Consider the following 21,244-nt stretch of genomic DNA (forward strand, 5'->3'; position numbering starts at 1 on the left):
AGAGTCAATGCAATATTCAGGCAAAAATTACTCGTTTTCGCCCAACGTGGGGCTCGAACCCACGACCCTGAGATTAAGAGTCTCATGCTCTACCGACTGAGCTAGCCGGGCTCCCACTTCAAGATGGTATGCAGACTAATCATTTTTTAAGAAGGAAATCCATTCCTGGACAATTTTTGGGAGTTATTGCAGGTCTAATGCAAGATTAATCTCCATATTATGAGAGTCAATGCAATATTTAGGCAAAAATTACTCGTTTTCGCCCAACGTGGGGCTCGAACCCACGACCCTGAGATTAAGAGTCTCATGCTCTACCGACTGAGCTAGCCGGGCTCCATCCTTAAGACAGTATGCAGACCAATCCCTTTTTGTGAAGAAAATCAAATCCTGGATATTCCTCTACTCTTGTTTTGCAAGGAAAGCCAGATTTATACATCCTTCAGAGGACAGAGTGTCAAAAAAAATAAGAGAAAATGAAAATGGAAGTTGTGAGAACTTCATTTTGAGATTGCATAAGAATTCAAATTCCTCTCACATGCTAAAGAATACCTGAACCCTTTTGATTAAACCACTTTAGTTGTTATAATGAGACCATATTTGAAAGCCATCTGTGATTTTTCTGTTCTTACTCTGCAATGACCTTGGCAATGACAAGTTAAAAATAAAATGTATGCAAATTTTATAATGGAGAATGCGGGCATCGATCCCGCTACCTCTCGCATGCTAAGCGAGCGCTCTACCATTTGAGCTAATTCTCCTGTGTGTTTAATCTGCATAACATGAAAAAAGTAACCTTACTGCCTTCCACACTTTATTTGAAGTCCAATTGCCCATAACAGTGTTAAGTTCACTCCTAACTTATGCCTTACCTCCACTTATGGGATGTTTTACAGTTCAGGTTGGCCTGTTTACTACTCGAATATGAGTGATATTGCGGTGTGTTCATCTAGACTCATACCAAAGCTAATCTTGAAGTTAAATTTCCCACCAATGAGAAACCAAGGGAGATACCATTTCTGATAGTTATTGCATGTCTAATGCAAGAATATTCACCAGATTATGAGAGTCAATGCAATAATCCAGCAAAAATTACTCATTTTCGCCCAACGTGGGGCTCGAACCCACGACCCTGAGATTAAGAGTCTCATGCTCTACCGACTGAGCTAGCCGGGCTCCCACTTCAAGATGGTATGCAGACTAATCATTTTTTATGAAGGAAATCCATTCCTGGACAATTTTTGGGAGTTATTGCATGTCTAATGCAAGATTAATCTCCATATTATGAGAGTCAATGCAATATTCAGGCAAAAATTACTCGTTTTCGCCCAACGTGGGGCTCAAACCCATGACCCTGAGATTAAGAGTCTCATGCTCTACCGACTGAGCTAGCCGGGTTCCCTCCTTAAGACAGTATGCAGACCAATCCCTTTTTGTGAAGAAAATCAAATCCTGGATATTCCTCTACTCTTGTTTTGCAAGGAAAGCCAGATTTATACATCCTTCAGAGGACAGAGTGTAAAAAAAATAAGAGAAAATGAAAATGGAAGTTGTGAGAACTTCATTTTGAGATTGCATAAGAATTCAAATTCCTCTCACATGCTAAAGAATACCTGAACCCTTTTGATTAAACCACTTTAGTTGTTATAATGAGACCATATTTGAAAGCCATCTGTGATTTTTCTGTTCTTACTCTGCAATGACCTTGGATATGACAAGTTAAAAATAAAATGTATGCAAATTTTATAATGGAGAATGCGGGCATCGATCCCGCTACCTCTCGCATGCTAAGCGAGCGCTCTACCATTTGAGCTAATTCCCCTATGTGTTTAATTTGCATAACATGAAAAAAGTAACCTTACTGCCTTCCACACTTTATTTGAAGTCCAATTGCCCATAACAGTGTTAAGTTCACTCCTAACGTATGCCTTACCTCCACTTATGGGATGTTTTACAGTTCAGGTTGGCCTGTTTACTACTCGAATATGAGTGATATTGCGGTGTGTTCATCTAGACTCATACCCTAGCTAATCTTGAAGTTAAATTTCCCACCAATGAGAAACCAAGGGAGATACCATTTTTGATAGTTATTGCATGTCTAATGCAAGAATATTCACCAGATTATGAGAGTCAATGCAATAATCCAGCAAAAATTACTCATTTTCGCCCAACGTGGGGCTCGAACCCACGACCCTGAGATTAAGAGTCTCATGCTCTACCGACTGAGCTAGCCGGGCTCCCACTTCAAGATGGTATGCAGACTAATCATTTTTTATTAAGGAAATCCATTCCTGGACAATTTTTGGGAGTTATTGCAGGTCTAATGCAAGATTAATCTCCATATTATGAGAGTCAATGCAATATTCAGGCAAAAATTACTCGTTTTCGCACAACGTGGGGCTCGAACCCACGACCCTGAGATTAAGAGTCTCATGCTCTACCGACTGAGCTAGCTGGGCTCCCTCCTTAAAACAGTATGCAGACCAATCCCTTTTTGTGAAGAAAATCAAATCCTGGATATTCCTCTACTCTTGTTTTGCAAGGAAAGCCAGACTTATACATCATTCAGAGGACAGAGTGTCAAAAAAAATAAGAGAAAATGAAAACGGAAGTTGTGAGAACTTCATTTTGAGATTGCATAAGAATTCAAATTCCTCTCACATGCTAAAGAATACCTGAACCCTTTTGATTAAACCACTTTAGTTGTTATAATGAGACCATATTTGAAAGCCATCTGTGATTTTTCTGTTCTTACTCTGCAATGACCTTGGCAATGACAAGTTAAAAATAAAATGTATGCAAATTTTATAATGGAGAATGCGGGCATCGATCCCGCTACCTCTCGCATGCTAAGCGAGCACTCTACCATTTGAGCTAATTCCCCTGTGTGTTTAATCTGCATAACATGAAAAAAGTAACCTCACTGCCTTCCACACTTTATTTGAAGTCCAATTGCCCATAACAGTGTTAAGTTCACTCCTAACTTATGTCTTACCTCCACTTATGGGATGTTTTACAGTTCAGGTTGGCCTGTTTACTACTCGAATATGAGTGATATTGCGGTGTGTTCATCTAGACTCATACCCTACCTAATCTTGAAGTTAAATTTCCCACCAATGAGAAACCAAGGGAGATACCATTTTTGATAGTTATTGCATGTCTAATGCAAGAATATTCACCAGATTATGAGAGTCAATGCAATAATCCAGCAAAAATTACTCATTTTCGCCTAACGTGGGGCTCGAACCCACGACCCTGAGATTAAGAGTCTCATGCTCTACCGACTGAGCTAGCCGGGCTCCCACTTCAAGATGGTATGCAGACTAATCATTTTTTTATGAAGGAAATCCATTCCTGGACAATTTTTGGGAGTTATTGCATGTCTAATGCAAGATTAATCTCCATATTATGAGAGTCAATGCAATATTCAGGCAAAAATTACTCGTTTTCGCCCAACGTGCGGCTCGAACCCACGACCCTGAGATTAAGAGTCTCATGCTCTACCGACTGAGCTAGCCGGGCTCCCACTTCAAGATGGTATGCAGACTAATCATTTTTTATGAAGAAAATCCATTCCTGGACAATTTTTGGGAGTTATTGCATGTCTAATGCAAGATTAATCTCCATATTATGAGAGTCAATGCAATATTCAGGCAAAAATTACTCGTTTTCGCCCAACGTGGGGCTCGAACCCACGACCCTGAGATTAAGAGTCTCATGCTCTACCGACTGAGCTAGCCGGGCTCCCACTTCAAGATGGTATGCAGACTAATCATTTTTTAAGAAGGAAATCCATTCCTGGACAATTTTTGGGAGTTATTGCAGGTCTAATGCAAGATTAATCTCCATATTATGAGAGTCAATGCAATAATCCAGCAAAAATTACTCATTTTCGCCCAACGTGGGGCTCGAACCCGCGACCCTGAGATTAAGAGTCTCATGCTCTACCGACTGAGCTAGCCGGGCTCCCACTTCAAGATGGTATGCAGACTAATTATTTTTTATGAAGGAAATCCATTCCTGGACAATTTCCGGGAGTTATTGCAGGTCTAATGCAAGATTAATCTCCATATTATGAGAGTCAATGCAATATTCAGGCAAAAATTACTCTTTTTCGCCCAACGTGGGGCTCGAATCCACGACCCTGAGATTAAGAGTCTCATGCTCTACCGACTGAGCTAGCCAGGCTCCCTCCTTAAGACAGTATGCAGACCAATCCCTTTTTGTGAAGAAAATCAAATCCTGGATATTCCTCTACTCTTGTTTTGCAAGGAAAGCCAGATTTATACATCCTTCAGAGGACAGAGTGTCAAAAAAAATAAGAGAAAATGAAAATGGAAGTTGTGAGAACTTCATTTTGAGATTGCATAAGAATTCAAATTCCTCTCACATGCTAAAGAATACCTCAACCCTTTTGATTAAACCACTTTAGTTGTTATAATGAGACCATATTTGAAAGCCATCTGTGATTTTTCTGTTCTTACTCTGCAATGACCTTGGCAATGACAAGTTAAAAATAAAATGTATGCAAATTTTATAATGGAGAATGCGGGCATCGATCCCGCTTCCTCTCGCATGCTAAGCGAGCGCTCTACCATTTGAGCTAATTCCCCTGTGTGTTTAATCTGCATAACATGAAAAAAGTAACCTTACTGCCTTCCACACTTTATTTGAAGTCCAATTGCCCATAACAGTGTTAAGTTCACTCCTAACTTATGCCTTACCTCCACTTATGGGATGTTTTACAGTTCAGGTTGGCCTGTTTACTACTCGAATATGAGAGATATTGCGGTGTGTTCATCTAGACTCATACCCAAGCTAATCTTGAAGTTAAATTTCCCACCAATGAGAAACCAAGGGAGATACCATTTTTGATAGTTATTGCATGTCTAATGCAAGAATAATCACCAGATTATGAGAGTCCAGCAAAAATTACTAATTTCCCCCAAAGTAGGGGCTCAAACCCACGACCCTGAGATTAAGAGTCTCATGCTCTACTGACTGAGCTAGCCGGGCTCCCACTTCAAGATGGTATGCAGACTAATCATTTTTTATGAAGGAAATCTATTCCTGGACAATTTTTGGGAGTTATTGCATGTCTAATGCAAGATTAATCTCCATATTATGAGAGTCAATGAAATATTCAGGCAAAAATTACTCTTTTTCGCCCAACGTGGGGCTCGAACACACGACCCTGAGCTTAAGAGTCTCATGCTCTACCGACTGAGCTTGCCGGGGTCCCTCCTTAAGACAGTATGCAGACCAATCACTTTTTGTGAAGAAAATCAAATCCTGGATATTTCTCTACTCTTGTTTTGCAAGGAAAGCCAGATTTATACATCCTTTAGGGGACAGAGTGTCAAATAAAATAAGAGAAAATGAAAATGGAAGTTGTGAGAACTTCATGTTGAGATTGCATAAGAATTCAAATTCCTCTCACGTGCTAAAGAATACCTGAACCCTTTTGATTAAACCACTTTAGTTGTTATAATGAGACCATATTTGAAAGCCATCTGTGATGTTTCTGTTCTTACTCTGCAATGACCTTGGCAATGACAAGTTAAAAATAAAATGTATGCAAATTTTATAATGGAGAATGCGGGCATCGATCCCGCTACCTCACGCATGCTAAGCGAGCGCTCTACCATTTGAGCTAATTCCCCTGTGTGCTTAATCTGCATAACATGAAAAAAGTAACCTTACTGCCTTCCACACTTTATTTGAAGTCCAATTGCCCATAAGAGTGTTAAGTTCACTCCTAACTTATGCCTTACCTCCACTTATGGGATGTTTTACAGTTCAGGTTGGCCTGTTTACTACTCGCATATGAGTGATATTGCGGTGTGTTCATCTAGACTCATACCCTACCTAATCTTGAAGGTAAATTTCCCACCAATGAGAAACCAAGGGAGATACCATTTTTGATAGTTATTGCATGTCTAATGCAAGAATATTCACCAGATTATGAGAGTCAATGCAATAATCCAGCAAAAATTACTCATTTTCGCCTAACGTGGGGCTCGAACCCACAACCCTGAGATTAAGAGTTTCATGCTCTACCGACTGAGCTAGCCGGGCTCCCACTTCAAGATGGTATGCAGACTAATCATTTTTTATGAAGGAAATCCATTCCTGGGCAATTTTTGGGAGTTATTGCATGTCTAATGCAAGATTAATCTCCATATTATGAGAGTCAATGCAATATTCAGGCAAAAATTAGTCTTTTTCGCCCAACGTGGGGCTCGAACCCACGACCCTGAGATTAAGAGTCTCATGCTCTACCGACTGAGCTAGCCAGGCTCCCTCCTTAAGACAGTATGCAGACCAATCCCTTTTTGTGAAGAAAATCAAATCCTGGATATTCCTCTACTCTTGTTTTGCAAGGAAAGCCAGATTTATACATCCTTCAGAGGACAGAGTGTCAAAAAAAATAAGAGAAAATGAAAATGGAAGTTGTGAGAACTTCATTTTGAGATTGCATAAGAATTCAAATTCCTTTCACATGCTAAAGAATACCTCAACCCTTTTGATTAAACCACTTTAGTTGTTATAATGAGACCATATTTGAAAGCCATCTGTGATTTTTCTGTTCTTACTCTGCAATGACCTTGGCAATGACAAGTTAAAAATAAAATGTATGCAAATTTTATAATGGAGAATGCGGGCATCGATCCCGCTTCCTCTCGCATGCTAAGCGAGCGCTCTACCATTTGAGCTAATTCCCCTGTGTTTTTAATCTGCATAACATGAAAAAAGTAACCTTACTGCCTTCCACACTTTATTTGAAGTCCAATTGCCCATAACAGTGTTAAGTTCACTCCTAACTTATGCCTTACCTCCACTTATGGGATGTTTTACAGTTCAGGTTGGCCTGTTTACTACTCGAATATGAGTGATATTGCGGTGTGTTCATCTAGACTCATACCCAAGCTAATCTTGAAGTTAAATTTCCCACCAATGAGAAACCAAGGGAGATACCATTTTTGAGAGTTATTGCATGTCTAATGCAAGAATAATCACCAGATTATGAGAGTCCAGCAAAAATTACTCATTTTCCCCGAAAGTAGGGGCTCAAACCCACGACCCTGAGATTAAGAGTCTCATGCTCTACTGACTGAGCTAGCCGGGCTCCCACTTCAAGATGGTATGCAGACTAATCATTTTTTATTAAGGAAATCTATTCCTGGAGAATTTTTGGGAGTTATTGCATGTCTAATGCAAGATTAATCTCCATATTATGAGAGTCAATGCAATATGCAGGCAAAAATTACTCGTTTTCGCACAACGTGGGGCTCGAACCCACGACCCTGAGCTTAAGAGTCTCATGCTCTACCGACTGAGCTTGCCGGGGTCCCTCCTTAAGACAGTATGCAGACCAATCACTTTTTGTGAAGAAAATCAAATCCTGGATATTCCTCTACTCTTGTTTTGCAAGGAAAGCCAGATTTATACATCATTCAGAGGACAGAGTGTCAAAAAAAATAAGAGAAAATGAAAACGGAAGTTGTGAGAACTTCATGTTGAGATTGCATAAGAATTCAAATTCCTCTCACGTGCTAAAGAATACCTGAACCCTTTTGATTAAACCACTTTAGTTGTTATAATGAGACCATATTTGAAATCCATCTGTGATTTTTCTGTTCTTACTCTGCAATGACCTTGGCAATGACAAGTTAAAAATAAAATGTATGCAAATTTTATAATGGAGAATGCGGGCATCGATCCCGCTACCTCTCGCATGCTAAGCGAGCGCTCTACCATTTGAGCTAATTCCCCTGTGTGCTTAATCTGCATAACATGAAAAAAGTAACCTTACTGCCTTCCACACTTTATTTGAAGTCCAATTGCCCATAAGAGTGTTAAGTTCACTCCTAACTTATGCCCTACCTCCACTTATGGGCCTGTTTACTACTCGAATATGAGTGATATTGCGGTGTGTTCATCTAGACTCATACCCTACCTAATCTTGAAGTTAAATTTCCCACCAATGAGAAACCAAGGGAGATACCATTTTTGATAGTTATTGCATGTCTAATGCAAGAATATTCACCAGATTATGAGAGTCAATGCAATAATCCAGCAAAAATTACTCATTTTCGCCCAACGTGGGGCTCGAACCCACGACCTTGAGATTAAGAGTCTCATGCTCTACCGACTGAGCTAGCCGGGCTCCCACTTCAAGATGGTATGCAGACTAATCATTTTTTATAAAGGAAATCCATTCCTGGACAATTTTTGGGAGTTATTGCAGGTCTAATGCAAGATTAATCTCCATATTATGAGAGTCAATGCAATATTCAGGCAAAAATTACTTGTTTTCGCCCAACGTGGGGCTCGAACCCATGACCCTGAGATTAAGAGTCTCATGCTCTACCGACTGAGCTAGCCGGGTTCCCTCCTTAAGACAGTATGCAGACCAATCCCTTTTTGTGAAGAAAATCAAATCCTGGATATTCCTCTACTCTTGTTTTGCAAGGAAAGCCAGATTTATACATCCTTCAGAGGACAGAGTGTCAAAAAAAAAAGAGAAAATGAAAATGGAAGTTGTGAGAACTTCATTTTGAGATTGCATAAGAATTCAAATTCCTCTCACATGCTAAAGAATACCTGAACCCTTTTGATTAAACCACTTTAGTTGTTATAATGAGACCATATTTGAAAGCCATCTGTGATTTTTCTGTTCTTACTCTGCAATGACCTTGGCAATGACAAGTTAAAAATAAAATGTATGCAAATTTTATAATGGAGAATGCGGGCATCAATCCCGCTACCTCTCGCATGCTAAGCAAGCGCTCTACCATTTGAGCTAATTCCCCTGTGCGTTTAATCTGCATAACATGAAAAAAGTAACCTTACTGCCTTCCACACTTTATTTGAAGTCCAATTGCCCATAACAGTGTTCAGTTCACTCCTAACTTATGCCTTACCTCCACTTATGGGATGTTTTACAGTTCAGGTTGGCCTGTTTACTACTCGAATATGAGTGATATTGTGGTGTGTTCATCTAGACTCATAGCCTACCTAATCTTGAAGTTAAATTTCCCACCAATGAGAAACCAAGGGAGATACCATTTTTGATAGTTATTGCATGTCTAATGCAAGAATATTCACCCGATTATGAGAGTCAATGCAATAATCCAGCAAAAATTACTCATTTTCGCCCAACGTGGGGCTCGAACCCACGACCCTGAGATTAAGAGTCTCATGCTCTACCGACTGAGCTAGCCGGGCTGCCACTTCAAGATGGTATGCAGACTAATCATTTTTTATGAAGGAAATCCATTCCTGGACAATTTTTGGGAGTTATTGCATGTCTAATGCAAGATTAATCTCCATATTATGAGAGTCAATGCAATATTCAGGCAAAAATTACTTGTTTTCGCCCACCGTTGGGCTCGAACCCATGACCCTGAGATTAATAGTCTCATGCTCTACCGACTGAGCTAGCCGGGTTCCCTCCTTAAGACAGTATTCAGACCAATCCCTTTTTGTGAAGAAAATCAAATCCTGGATATTCCTCTACTCTTGTTTTGCAAGGAAAGCCAGATTTATACATCCTTCAGAGGACAGAGTGTCAAAAAAAATAAGAGAAAATGAAAATGGAAGTTGTGAGAACTTCATTTTGAGATTGCATAAGAATTCAAATTCCTCTCACATGCTAAAGAATACCTGAACCCTTTTGATTAAACCACTTTAGTTGTTATAATGAGACCATATTTGAAAGCCATCTGTGATTTTTCTGTTCTTACTCTGCAATGACCTTGGATATGACAAGTTAAAAATAAAATGTATGCAAATTTTATAATGGAGAATGCGGGCATCGATCCCGCTACCTCTCGCATGCTAAGCGAGCGCTCTACCATTTGAGCTAATTACCCTGTGTGTTTAATCTGCATAACATGAAAAAAGTAACCTTACTGCCTTCCACACTTTATTTGAAGTCCAATTGCCCACAACAGTGTTAAGTTCACTCCTAACGTATGCCTTACCTCCACTTATGGGATGTTTTACAGTTCAGGTTGGCCTGTTTACTACTCGAATATGAGTGATATTGCGGTGTGTTCATCTAGACTCATACCCTAGCTAATCTTGAAGTTAAATTTCCCACCAATGAGAAACCAAGGGAGATACCATTTTTGATAGTTATTGCATGTCTAATGCAAGAATATTCACCAGATTATGAGAGTCAATGCAATAATCCAGCAAAAATTACTCATTTTCGCCCAACGTGGGGCTCGAACCCACGACCCTGAGATTAAGAGTCTCATGCTCTACCGACTGAGCTAGCCGGGCTCCCACTTCAAGATGGTATGCAGACTAATCATTTTCTATGAAGGAAATCCATTCCTGGACAATTTTTGGGAGTTATTGCAGGTCTAATGCAAGATTAATCTCCATATTATGAGAGTCAATGCAATATTCAGGCAAAAATTACTTGTTTTCGCCCAACGTGGGGCTCGAACCCATGACCCTGAGATTAAGAGTCTCATGCTCTACCGACTGAGCTAGCCGGGTTCCCTCCTTAAGACAGTATGCAGACCAATCCCTTTTTGTGAAGAAAATCAAATCCTGGATATTCCTCTACTCTTGTTTTGCAAGGAAAGCCAGATTTATACATCCTTCAGAGGACAGAGTGTCAAAAAAATAAGAGAAAACGAAAATGGAAGTTGTGAGAACTTCATTTTGAGATTGCATAAGAATTCAAATTCCTCTCACATGCTAAAGAATACCTGAACCCTTTTGATTAAACCACTTTAGTTGTTATAATGAGACCATATTTGAAAGCCATCAGTGATTTTTCTGTTCTTACTCTGCAATGACCTTGGCAATGACAAGTTAAAAATAAAATGTATGCAAATTTTATAATGGAGAATGCGGGCATCGATCCCGCTACCTCTCGCATGCTAAGCAAGCGCTCTACCATTTGAGCTAATTCCCCTGTGTGTTTAATCTGCATAACATGAAAAAAGTAACCTTACTGCCTTCCACACTTTATTTGAAGTCCAATTGCCCATAACAGTGTTAAGTTCACTCCTAACTTATGCCTTACCTCCACTTATGGGATGTTTTACAGTTCAGGTTGGCCTGTTTACTACTCGAATATGAGTGATATTGCGGTGTGTTCATCTAGACTCATACCCTAGCTAATCTTGAAGTTAAATTTCCCACCAATGAGAAACCAAGGGAGATACCATTTTTGATAGTTATTGCATGTCTAATGCAAGAATATTCACCCGATTATGAGAGTCAATGCAATAATCCAGCAAAAATTACTCATTTTCGCCCAACATGGGGCTCGAACCCATGACCCTGAGATTAAGAGTCTCATGCTCTACCGACTGAGCTAGCCGGGTTCCCTCCTTAAGACAGTATGCAGACCAATCCCTTTTTGTGAAGAAAATCAAATCCTGGATATTCCTCTACTCTTGTTTTGCAAGGAAAGCCAGATTTATACATCCTTCAGAGGACAGAGTGTCAAAAAAAAAAGAGAAAATGAAAATGGAAGTTGTGAGAACTTCATTTTGAGATTGCATAAGAATTCAAATTCCTCTCACATGCTAAAGAATACCTGAACCCTTTTGATTAAACCACTTTAGTTGTTATAATGAGACCATATTTGAAAGCCATCTGTGATTTTTCTGTTCTTACTCTGCAATGACCTTGGCAATGACAAGTTAAAAATAAAATGTATGCAAATTTTATTATGGAGAATGCGGGCATCAATCCCGCTACCTCTCGCATGCTAAGCAAGCGCTCTACCATTTGAGCTAATTCCCCTGTGCGTTTAATCTGCATAACATGAAAAAAGTAACCTTACTGCCTTCCACACTTTATTTGAAGTCCAATTGCCCATAACAGTGTTCAGTTCACTCCTAACTTATGCCTTACCTCCACTTATGGGATGTTTTACAGTTCAGGTTGGCCTGTTTACTACTCGAATATGAGTGATATTGTGGTGTGTTCATCTAGACTCATACCCTACCTAATCTTGAAGTTAAATTTCCCACCAATGAGAAACCAAGGGAGATACCATTTTTGATAGTTATTGCATGTCTAATGCAAGAATATTCACCCGATTATGAGAGTCAATGCAATAATCCAGCAAAAATTACTCATTTTCGCCCAACGTGGGGCTCGAACCCACGACCCTGAGATTAAGAGTCTCATGCTCTACCGACTGAGCTAGCCGGGCTGCCACTTCAAGATGGTATGCAGACTAATCATTTTTTATGAAGGAAATCCATTCCTGGACAATTTTTGGGAGTTATTGCATGTCTAATGCAAGATTAATCTCCATATTATGAGAGTCAATGCAATATTCAGGCAAAAATTACTTGTTTTCGCCCACCGTTGGGCTCGAACCCATGACCCTGAGATTAATAGTCTCATGCTCTACCGACTGAGCTAGCCGGGTTCCCTCCTTAAGACAGTATTCAGACCAATCCCTTTTTGTGAAGAAAATCAAATCCTGGATATTCCTCTACTCTTGTTTTGCAAGGAAAGCCAGATTTATACATCCTTCAGAGGACAGAGTGTCACAAAAATAAGAGAAAACGAAAATGGAAGTTGTGAGAACTTCATTTTGAGATTGCATAAGAATTCAAATTCCTCTCACATGCTAAAGAATACCTGAACCCTTTTGATTAAACCACTTTAGTTGTTATAATGAGACCATATTTGAAAGCCATCAGTGATTTTTCTGTTCTTACTCTGCAATGACCTTGGCAATGACAAGTTAAAAATAAAATGTATGCAAATTTTATAATGGAGAATGCGGGCATCGATCCCGCTACCTCTCGCATGCTAAGCGAGCGCTCTACCATTTGAGCTAATTCCCCTGTGTGTTTAATCTGCATAACATGAAAAAAGTAACCTTACTGCCTTCCACACTTTATTTGAAGTCCAATTGCCCATAACAGTGTTAAGTTCACTCCTAACTTATGCCTTACCTCCACTTATGGGATGTTTTACAGTTCAGGTTGGCCTGTTTACTACTCGAATATGAGTGATATTGCGGTGTGTTCATCTAGACTCATACCCTAGCTAATCTTGAAGTTAAATTTCCCACCAATGAGAAACCAAGGGAGATACCATTTTTGATAGTTATTGCATGTCTAATGCAAGAATATTCACCCGATTATGAGAGTCAATGCAATAATCCAGCAAAAATTACTCATTTTCGCCCAACATGGGGCTCAAACACACGACCCTGAGATTAAGAGTCTCATGCTCTACCGACTGAGCTAGCCGGGCTCCCACTTCAAGATGGTATGCAGACTAATCATTTTTTATTAAGGAAATCCATTCCTGGACAATTTTTGGGAGTTATTGCATGTCTAATGCAAGATTAATCTCCATATTATGAGAGTCAATGCAATATGCAGGCAAAAATTACTCGTTTTCGCACAACGTGGGGCTCGAACCCACGACCCTGAGATTAAGAGTCTCATGCTCTACCGACTGAGCTAGCCGGGCTCCCTCCTTAAAACAGTATGCAGACCAATCCCTTTTTGTGAAGAAAATCAAATCCTGGATATTCCTCTACTCTTGTTTTGCAAGGAAAGCCAGACTTATACATCATTCAGAGGACAGAGTGTCAAAAAAAATAAGAGAAAATGAAAACGGAAGTTGTGAGAACTTCATTTTGAGATTGCATAAGAATTCAAATTCCTCTCACATGCTAAAGAATACCTGAACCCTTTTGATTAAACCACTTTAGTTGTTATAATGAGACCATATTTGAAAGCCATCTGTGATTTTTCTGTTCTTACTCTGCAATGACCTTGGCAATGACAAGTTAAAAATAAAATGTATGCAAATTTTATAATGGAGAATGCGGGCATCGATCCCGCTACCTCTCGCATGCTAAGCGAGCGCTCTACCATTTGAGCTAATTCCCCTGTGTGTTTAATCTGCATAACATGAAAAAAGTAACCTCACTGCCTTCTACACTTTATTTGAAGTCCAATTGCCCATAACAGTGTTAAGTTCACTCCTAACTTATGTCTTACCTCCACTTATGGGATGTTTTACAGTTCAGGTTGGCCTGTTTACTACTCGAATATGAGTGATATTGTGGTGTGTTCATCTAGACTCATACCCTACCTAATCTTGAAGTTAAATTTCCCACCAATGAGAAACCAAGGGAGATACCATTTTTGATAGTTATTGCATGTCTAATGCAAGAATATTCACCAGATTATGAGAGTCAATGCAATAATCCAGCAAAAATTACTCATTTTCGCCCAACGTGGGGCTCGAACCCACGACCCTGAGATTAAGAGTCTCATGCTCTACCGACTGAGCTAGCCGGGCTCCCACTTCAAGATGGTATGCACACTAATCATTTTTTATTAAGGAAATCCATTCCTGGACAATTTTTGGGAGTTATTGCATGTCTAATGCAAGATTAATCTCCATATTATGAGAGTCAATGCAATATGCAGGCAAAAATTACTCGTTTTCGCCCACCGTTGGGCTCGAACCCATGACCCTGAGATTAATAGTCTCATGCTCTACCGACTGAGCTAGCCGGGTTCCCTCCTTAAGACAGTATTCAGACCAATCCCTTTTTGTGAAGAAAATCAAATCCTGGATATTCCTCTACTCTTGTTTTGCAAGGAAAGCCAGATTTATACATCCTTCAGAGGACAGAGTGTCAAAAAAAATAAGAGAAAATGAAAATGGAAGTTGTGAGAACTTCATTTTGAGATTGCATAAGAATTCAAATTCCTCTCACATGCTAAAGAATACCTGAACCCTTTTGATTAAACCACTTTAGTTGTTATAATGAGACCATATTTGAAAGCCATCTGTGATTTTTCTGTTCTTACTCTGCAATGACCTTGGATATGACAAGTTAAAAATAAAATGTATGCAAATTTTATAATGGAGAATGCGGGCATCGATCCCGCTACCTCTCGCATGCTAAGCGAGCGCTCTACCATTTGAGCTAATTACCCTGTGTGTTTAATCTGCATAACATGAAAAAAGTAACCTTACTGCCTTCCACACTTTATTTGAAGTCCAATTGCCCACAACAGTGTTAAGTTCACTCCTAACGTATGCCTTACCTCCACTTATGGGATGTTTTACAGTTCAGGTTGGCCTGTTTACTACTCGAATATGAGTGATATTGCGGTGTGTTCATCTAGACTCATACCCTAGCTAATCTTGAAGTTAAATTTCCCACCAATGAGAAACCAAGGGAGATACCATTTTTGATAGTTATTGCATGTCTAATGCAAGAATATTCACCAGATTATGAGAGTCAATGCAATAATCCAGCAAAAATTACTCATTTTCGCCCAACGTGGGGCTCGAACCCACGACCCTGAGATTAAGAGTCTCATGCTCTACCGACTGAGCTAGCCGGGCTCCCACTTCAAGATGGTATGCAGACTAATCATTTTCTATGAAGGAAATCCATTCCTGGACAATTTTTGGGAGTTATTGCAGGTCTAATGCAAGATTAATCTCCATATTATGAGAGTCAATGCAATATTCAGGCAAAAATTACTTGTTTTCGCCCAACGTGGGGCTCGAACCCATGACCCTGAGATTAAGAGTCTCATGCTCTACCGACTGAGCTAGCCGGGTTCCCTCCTTAAGACAGTATGCAGACCAATCCCTTTTTGTGAAGAAAATCAAATCCTGGATATTCCTCTACTCTTGTTTTGCAAGGAAAGCCAGATTTATACATCCTTCAGAGGACAGAGTGTCAAAAAAATAAGAGAAAACGAAAATGGAAGTTGTGAGAACTTCATTTTGAGATTGCATAAGAATTCAAATTCCTCTCACATGCTAAAGAATACCTGAACCCTTTTGATTAAACCACTTTAGTTGTTATAATGAGACCATATTTGAAAGCCATCAGTGATTTTTCTGTTCTTACTCTGCAATGACCTTGGCAATGACAAGTTAAAAATAAAATGTATGCAAATTTTATAATGGAGAATGCGGGCATCGATCCCGCTACCTCTCGCATGCTAAGCAAGCGCTCTACCATTTGAGCTAATTCCCCTGTGTGTTTAATCTGCATAACATGAAAAAAGTAACCTTACTGCCTTCCACACTTTATTTGAAGTCCAATTGCCCATAACAGTGTTAAGTTCACTCCTAACTTATGCCTTACCTCCACTTATGGGATGTTTTACAGTTCAGGTTGGCCTGTTTACTACTCGAATATGAGTGATATTGCGGTGTGTTCATCTAGACTCATACCCTAGCTAATCTTGAAGTTAAATTTCCCACCAATGAGAAACCAAGGGAGATACCATTTTTGATAGTTATTGCATGTCTAATGCAAGAATATTCACCCGATTATGAGAGTCAATGCAATAATCCAGCAAAAATTACTCATTTTCGCCCAACATGGGGCTCGAACCCATGACCCTGAGATTAAGAGTCTCATGCTCTACCGACTGAGCTAGCCGGGTTCCCTCCTTAAGACAGTATGCAGACCAATCCCTTTTTGTGAAGAAAATCAAATCCTGGATATTCCTCTACTCTTGTTTTGCAAGGAAAGCCAGATTTATACATCCTTCAGAGGACAGAGTGTCAAAAAAAAAAGAGAAAATGAAAATGGAAGTTGTGAGAACTTCATTTTGAGATTGCATAAGAATTCAAATTCCTCTCACATGCTAAAGAATACCTGAACCCTTTTGATTAAACCACTTTAGTTGTTATAATGAGACCATATTTGAAAGCCATCTGTGATTTTTCTGTTCTTACTCTGCAATGACCTTGGCAATGACAAGTTAAAAATAAAATGTATGCAAATTTTATTATGGAGAATGCGGGCATCAATCCCGCTACCTCTCGCATGCTAAGCAAGCGCTCTACCATTTGAGCTAATTCCCCTGTGCGTTTAATCTGCATAACATGAAAAAAGTAACCTTACTGCCTTCCACACTTTATTTGAAGTCCAATTGCCCATAACAGTGTTCAGTTCACTCCTAACTTATGCCTTACCTCCACTTATGGGATGTTTTACAGTTCAGGTTGGCCTGTTTACTACTCGAATATGAGTGATATTGTGGTGTGTTCATCTAGACTCATACCCTACCTAATCTTGAAGTTAAATTTCCCACCAATGAGAAACCAAGGGAGATACCATTTTTGATAGTTATTGCATGTCTAATGCAAGAATATTCACCCGATTATGAGAGTCAATGCAATAATCCAGCAAAAATTACTCATTTTCGCCCAACGTGGGGCTCGAACCCACGACCCTGAGATTAAGAGTCTCATGCTCTACCGACTGAGCTAGCCGGGCTGCCACTTCAAGATGGTATGCAGACTAATCATTTTTTATGAAGGAAATCCATTCCTGGACAATTTTTGGGAGTTATTGCATGTCTAATGCAAGATTAATCTCCATATTATGAGAGTCAATGCAATATTCAGGCAAAAATTACTTGTTTTCGCCCACCGTTGGGCTCGAACCCATGACCCTGAGATTAATAGTCTCATGCTCTACCGACTGAGCTAGCCGGGTTCCCTCCTTAAGACAGTATTCAGACCAATCCCTTTTTGTGAAGAAAATCAAATCCTGGATATTCCTCTACTCTTGTTTTGCAAGGAAAGCCAGATTTATACATCCTTCAGAGGACAGAGTGTCACAAAAATAAGAGAAAACGAAAATGGAAGTTGTGAGAACTTCATTTTGAGATTGCATAAGAATTCAAATTCCTCTCACATGCTAAAGAATACCTGAACCCTTTTGATTAAACCACTTTAGTTGTTATAATGAGACCATATTTGAAAGCCATCAGTGATTTTTCTGTTCTTACTCTGCAATGACCTTGGCAATGACAAGTTAAAAATAAAATGTATGCAAATTTTATAATGGAGAATGCGGGCATCGATCCCGCTACCTCTCGCATGCTAAGCGAGCGCTCTACCATTTGAGCTAATTCCCCTGTGTGTTTAATCTGCATAACATGAAAAAAGTAACCTTACTGCCTTCCACACTTTATTTGAAGTCCAATTGCCCATAACAGTGTTAAGTTCACTCCTAACTTATGCCTTACCTCCACTTATGGGATGTTTTACAGTTCAGGTTGGCCTGTTTACTACTCGAATATGAGTGATATTGCGGTGTGTTCATCTAGACTCATACCCTAGCTAATCTTGAAGTTAAATTTCCCACCAATGAGAAACCAAGGGAGATACCATTTTTGATAGTTATTGCATGTCTAATGCAAGAATATTCACCCGATTATGAGAGTCAATGCAATAATCCAGCAAAAATTACTCATTTTCGCCCAACATGGGGCTCAAACCCACGACCCTGAGATTAAGAGTCTCATGCTCTACCGACTGAGCTAGCCGGGCTCCCACTTCAAGATGGTATGCAGACTAATCATTTTTTATTAAGGAAATCCATTCCTGGACAATTTTTGGGAGTTATTGCATGTCTAATGCAAGATTAATCTCCATATTATGAGAGTCAATGCAATATGCAGGCAAAAATTACTCGTTTTCGCACAACGTGGGGCTCGAACCCACGACCCTGAGATTAAGAGTCTCATGCTCTACCGACTGAGCTAGCCGGGCTCCCTCCTTAAAACAGTATGCAGACCAATCCCTTTTTGTGAAGAAAATCAAATCCTGGATATTCCTCTACTCTTGTTTTGCAAGGAAAGCCAGACTTATACATCATTCAGAGGACAGAGTGTCAAAAAAAATAAGAGAAAATGAAAACGGAAGTTGTGAGAACTTCATTTTGAGATTGCATAAGAATTCAAATTCCTCTCACATGCTAAAGAATACCTGAACCCTTTTGATTAAACCACTTTAGTTGTTATAATGAGACCATATTTGAAAGCCATCTGTGATTTTTCTGTTCTTACTCTGCAATGACCTTGGCAATGACAAGTTAAAAATAAAATGTATGCAAATTTTATAATGGAGAATGCGGGCATCGATCCCGCTACCTCTCGCATGCTAAGCGAGCGCTCTACCATTTGAGCTAATTCCCCTGTGTGTTTAATCTGCATAACATGAAAAAAGTAACCTCACTGCCTTCTACACTTTATTTGAAGTCCAATTGCCCATAACAGTGTTAAGTTCACTCCTAACTTATGTCTTACCTCCACTTATGGGATGTTTTACAGTTCAGGTTGGCCTGTTTACTACTCGAATATGAGTGATATTGTGGTGTGTTCATCTAGACTCATACCCTACCTAATCTTGAAGTTAAATTTCCCACCAATGAGAAACCAAGGGAGATACCATTTTTGATAGTTATTGCATGTCTAATGCAAGAATATTCACCAGATTATGAGAGTCAATGCAATAATCCAGCAAAAATTACTCATTTTCGCCCAACGTGGGGCTCGAACCCACGACCCTGAGATTAAGAGTCTCATGCTCTACCGACTGAGCTAGCCGGGCTCCCACTTCAAGATGGTATGCAGACTAATCATTTTTTATGAAGGAAATCCATTCCTGGACAATTTTTGGGAGTTATTGCATGTCTAATGCAAGATTAATCTCCATATTATGAGAGTCAATGCAATATTCAGGCAAAAATTACTCGTTTTCGCCCAACGTGCGGCTCGAACCCACGACCCTGAGATTAAGAGTCTCATGCTCTACCGACTGAGCTAGCCGGGTTCCCTCCTCAAGACAGTATGCAGACCAATCCCTTTTTGTGAAGAAAATCAAATCCTGGATATTCCTCTACTCTTGTTTTGCAAGGAAAGCCAGATTTATACATCCTTCGGAGGACAGAGTGTCAAAAAAAATAAGAGAAAATGAAAATGGAAGTTGTGAGAACTTCATTTTGAGATTGCATAAGAATTCAAATTCCTCTCACATGCTAAAGAATACCTGAACCCTTTTGATTAAACCACTTTAGTTGTTATAATGAGACCATATTTGAAAGCCATCTGTGATTTTTCTGTTCTCACTCTGCAATGACCTTGGATATGACAAGTTAAAAATAAAATGTATGCAAATTTTACAATGGAGAATGCGGGAATCGATCCCGCTACCTCTCGCATGCTAAGCGAGCCCTCTACCATTTGAGCTAATTCCCCTCTGTGTTTAATCAGCATAACATGAAAAAAGTAACCTTACTGCCTTCCACACTTTATTTGAAGTCCAATTGCCCATAACAGTGTTAAGTTCACTCCTAACGTATGCCTTACCTCCACTTATGGGATGTTTTACAGTTCAGGTTGGCCTGTTTACTACTCGAATATGAGTGATATTGCGGTGTGTTCATCTAGACTCATACCCTAGCTAATCTTGAAGTTAAATTTCCCACCAATGAGAAACCAAGGGAGATACCATTTTTGATAGTTATTGCATGTCTAATGCAAGAATATTCACCAGATTATGAGAGTCAATGCAATAATCCAGCAAAAATTACTCATTTTCGCCCAACGTGGGGCTCAAACCCACGACCCTGAGATTAAGAGTCTCATGCTCTACCAACTGAGCTAGCCGGGCTCCCACTTCAAGATGGTATGCAGACTAATAATTTTTTATGAAGGAAATCCATTCCTGGACAATTTTTGGGAGTTATTGCAGGTCTAATGCAAGATTAATCTCCATATTATGAGAGTCAATGCAATATTCAGGCAAAAATTACTCGTTTTCGCCCAACGTGGGGCTCGAACCCACGACCCTGAGATTAAGAGTCTCATGCTCTACCGACTGAGCTAGCCGGGCTCCCTCCTTAAGGCAGTATGCAGACCAATCCCTTTTTGTGAAGAAAATCAAATCCTGGATATTCCTCTACTCTTGTTTTGCAAGGAAAGCCAGATTTATACATCCTTCAGAGGACAGAGTGTCAAAAAAAATAAGAGAAAATGAAAAAGGAAGTTGTGAGAACTTCATTTTGAGATTGCATAAGAATTCAAATTCCTCTCACATGCTAAGGAATACCTGAACCCTTTTGATTAAACCACTTTAGTTGTTATAATGAGACCATATTTGAAAGCCATCTGTGATTTTTCTGTTCTTACTCTGCAATGACCTTGGCAATGACAAGTTAAAAATAAAATGTATGCAAATTTTATAATGGAGAATGCGGGCATCGATCCCGCTACCTCTCGCATGCTAAGCGAGCGCTCTACCATTTGAGCTAATTCCCCTGTGTGTTTAATCTGCATAACATGAAAAAAGTAACCTTACTGCCTTCCACACTTTATTTGAAGTCCAATTGCCCATAACAGTGTTAAGTTCACTCCTAACTTATGCCTTACCTCCACTTATGGGATGTTTTACAGTT

At 39.6% G+C, this 21,244-nt stretch overlaps 28 non-coding genes across 28 annotated transcripts; all 28 read right to left on the minus strand.

The window, feature by feature from the left end:
- Positions 1 to 38: 38 nt before the first annotated feature.
- TRNAK-CUU (transfer RNA lysine (anticodon CUU)) lies at positions 39 to 111 on the minus strand. Its single transcript has one exon. It is a non-coding gene; the product is annotated as a tRNA-Lys (tRNA).
- Positions 112 to 260: 149 nt separating this feature from the next.
- Positions 261 to 333, minus strand: TRNAK-CUU (transfer RNA lysine (anticodon CUU)). Its single transcript has one exon. It is a non-coding gene; the product is annotated as a tRNA-Lys (tRNA).
- Positions 334 to 685: 352 nt separating this feature from the next.
- TRNAA-AGC (transfer RNA alanine (anticodon AGC)) lies at positions 686 to 758 on the minus strand. Its single transcript has one exon. It is a non-coding gene; the product is annotated as a tRNA-Ala (tRNA).
- A 342-nt stretch (positions 759 to 1,100) lies between these two features.
- Positions 1,101 to 1,173, minus strand: TRNAK-CUU (transfer RNA lysine (anticodon CUU)). The gene has a single exon. It is a non-coding gene; the product is annotated as a tRNA-Lys (tRNA).
- Positions 1,174 to 1,746: 573 nt separating this feature from the next.
- On the minus strand, positions 1,747 to 1,819 carry TRNAA-AGC (transfer RNA alanine (anticodon AGC)). The gene has a single exon. It is a non-coding gene; the product is annotated as a tRNA-Ala (tRNA).
- A 342-nt stretch (positions 1,820 to 2,161) lies between these two features.
- On the minus strand, positions 2,162 to 2,234 carry TRNAK-CUU (transfer RNA lysine (anticodon CUU)). Its single transcript has one exon. It is a non-coding gene; the product is annotated as a tRNA-Lys (tRNA).
- Positions 2,235 to 3,668: 1,434 nt separating this feature from the next.
- Positions 3,669 to 3,741, minus strand: TRNAK-CUU (transfer RNA lysine (anticodon CUU)). The gene has a single exon. It is a non-coding gene; the product is annotated as a tRNA-Lys (tRNA).
- Positions 3,742 to 4,537: 796 nt separating this feature from the next.
- Positions 4,538 to 4,610, minus strand: TRNAA-AGC (transfer RNA alanine (anticodon AGC)). Its single transcript has one exon. It is a non-coding gene; the product is annotated as a tRNA-Ala (tRNA).
- Positions 4,611 to 6,649: 2,039 nt separating this feature from the next.
- Positions 6,650 to 6,722, minus strand: TRNAA-AGC (transfer RNA alanine (anticodon AGC)). The gene has a single exon. It is a non-coding gene; the product is annotated as a tRNA-Ala (tRNA).
- A 978-nt stretch (positions 6,723 to 7,700) lies between these two features.
- On the minus strand, positions 7,701 to 7,773 carry TRNAA-AGC (transfer RNA alanine (anticodon AGC)). Its single transcript has one exon. It is a non-coding gene; the product is annotated as a tRNA-Ala (tRNA).
- Positions 7,774 to 8,094: 321 nt separating this feature from the next.
- TRNAK-CUU (transfer RNA lysine (anticodon CUU)) lies at positions 8,095 to 8,167 on the minus strand. Its single transcript has one exon. It is a non-coding gene; the product is annotated as a tRNA-Lys (tRNA).
- Positions 8,168 to 9,155: 988 nt separating this feature from the next.
- On the minus strand, positions 9,156 to 9,228 carry TRNAK-CUU (transfer RNA lysine (anticodon CUU)). Its single transcript has one exon. It is a non-coding gene; the product is annotated as a tRNA-Lys (tRNA).
- A 149-nt stretch (positions 9,229 to 9,377) lies between these two features.
- Positions 9,378 to 9,450, minus strand: TRNAN-AUU (transfer RNA asparagine (anticodon AUU)). Its single transcript has one exon. It is a non-coding gene; the product is annotated as a tRNA-Asn (tRNA).
- A 767-nt stretch (positions 9,451 to 10,217) lies between these two features.
- Positions 10,218 to 10,290, minus strand: TRNAK-CUU (transfer RNA lysine (anticodon CUU)). Its single transcript has one exon. It is a non-coding gene; the product is annotated as a tRNA-Lys (tRNA).
- Positions 10,291 to 12,117: 1,827 nt separating this feature from the next.
- Positions 12,118 to 12,190, minus strand: TRNAK-CUU (transfer RNA lysine (anticodon CUU)). Its single transcript has one exon. It is a non-coding gene; the product is annotated as a tRNA-Lys (tRNA).
- A 149-nt stretch (positions 12,191 to 12,339) lies between these two features.
- Positions 12,340 to 12,412, minus strand: TRNAN-AUU (transfer RNA asparagine (anticodon AUU)). Its single transcript has one exon. It is a non-coding gene; the product is annotated as a tRNA-Asn (tRNA).
- A 351-nt stretch (positions 12,413 to 12,763) lies between these two features.
- TRNAA-AGC (transfer RNA alanine (anticodon AGC)) lies at positions 12,764 to 12,836 on the minus strand. Its single transcript has one exon. It is a non-coding gene; the product is annotated as a tRNA-Ala (tRNA).
- Positions 12,837 to 13,825: 989 nt separating this feature from the next.
- TRNAA-AGC (transfer RNA alanine (anticodon AGC)) lies at positions 13,826 to 13,898 on the minus strand. The gene has a single exon. It is a non-coding gene; the product is annotated as a tRNA-Ala (tRNA).
- Positions 13,899 to 14,240: 342 nt separating this feature from the next.
- On the minus strand, positions 14,241 to 14,313 carry TRNAK-CUU (transfer RNA lysine (anticodon CUU)). Its single transcript has one exon. It is a non-coding gene; the product is annotated as a tRNA-Lys (tRNA).
- A 149-nt stretch (positions 14,314 to 14,462) lies between these two features.
- On the minus strand, positions 14,463 to 14,535 carry TRNAN-AUU (transfer RNA asparagine (anticodon AUU)). The gene has a single exon. It is a non-coding gene; the product is annotated as a tRNA-Asn (tRNA).
- A 767-nt stretch (positions 14,536 to 15,302) lies between these two features.
- On the minus strand, positions 15,303 to 15,375 carry TRNAK-CUU (transfer RNA lysine (anticodon CUU)). Its single transcript has one exon. It is a non-coding gene; the product is annotated as a tRNA-Lys (tRNA).
- A 1,827-nt stretch (positions 15,376 to 17,202) lies between these two features.
- On the minus strand, positions 17,203 to 17,275 carry TRNAK-CUU (transfer RNA lysine (anticodon CUU)). The gene has a single exon. It is a non-coding gene; the product is annotated as a tRNA-Lys (tRNA).
- Positions 17,276 to 17,424: 149 nt separating this feature from the next.
- TRNAN-AUU (transfer RNA asparagine (anticodon AUU)) lies at positions 17,425 to 17,497 on the minus strand. Its single transcript has one exon. It is a non-coding gene; the product is annotated as a tRNA-Asn (tRNA).
- Positions 17,498 to 17,848: 351 nt separating this feature from the next.
- On the minus strand, positions 17,849 to 17,921 carry TRNAA-AGC (transfer RNA alanine (anticodon AGC)). The gene has a single exon. It is a non-coding gene; the product is annotated as a tRNA-Ala (tRNA).
- Positions 17,922 to 18,910: 989 nt separating this feature from the next.
- TRNAA-AGC (transfer RNA alanine (anticodon AGC)) lies at positions 18,911 to 18,983 on the minus strand. The gene has a single exon. It is a non-coding gene; the product is annotated as a tRNA-Ala (tRNA).
- Positions 18,984 to 19,325: 342 nt separating this feature from the next.
- On the minus strand, positions 19,326 to 19,398 carry TRNAK-CUU (transfer RNA lysine (anticodon CUU)). The gene has a single exon. It is a non-coding gene; the product is annotated as a tRNA-Lys (tRNA).
- A 1,211-nt stretch (positions 19,399 to 20,609) lies between these two features.
- On the minus strand, positions 20,610 to 20,682 carry TRNAK-CUU (transfer RNA lysine (anticodon CUU)). Its single transcript has one exon. It is a non-coding gene; the product is annotated as a tRNA-Lys (tRNA).
- Positions 20,683 to 21,034: 352 nt separating this feature from the next.
- On the minus strand, positions 21,035 to 21,107 carry TRNAA-AGC (transfer RNA alanine (anticodon AGC)). The gene has a single exon. It is a non-coding gene; the product is annotated as a tRNA-Ala (tRNA).
- Positions 21,108 to 21,244: the final 137 nt, after the last annotated feature.

Source organism: Lissotriton vulgaris, chromosome 1_1 (assembly GCF_964263255.1).
Source record: "Lissotriton vulgaris chromosome 1_1, aLisVul1.2, whole genome shotgun sequence".
NCBI classification, from domain to species: Eukaryota; Metazoa; Chordata; class Amphibia; order Caudata; family Salamandridae; genus Lissotriton; species Lissotriton vulgaris.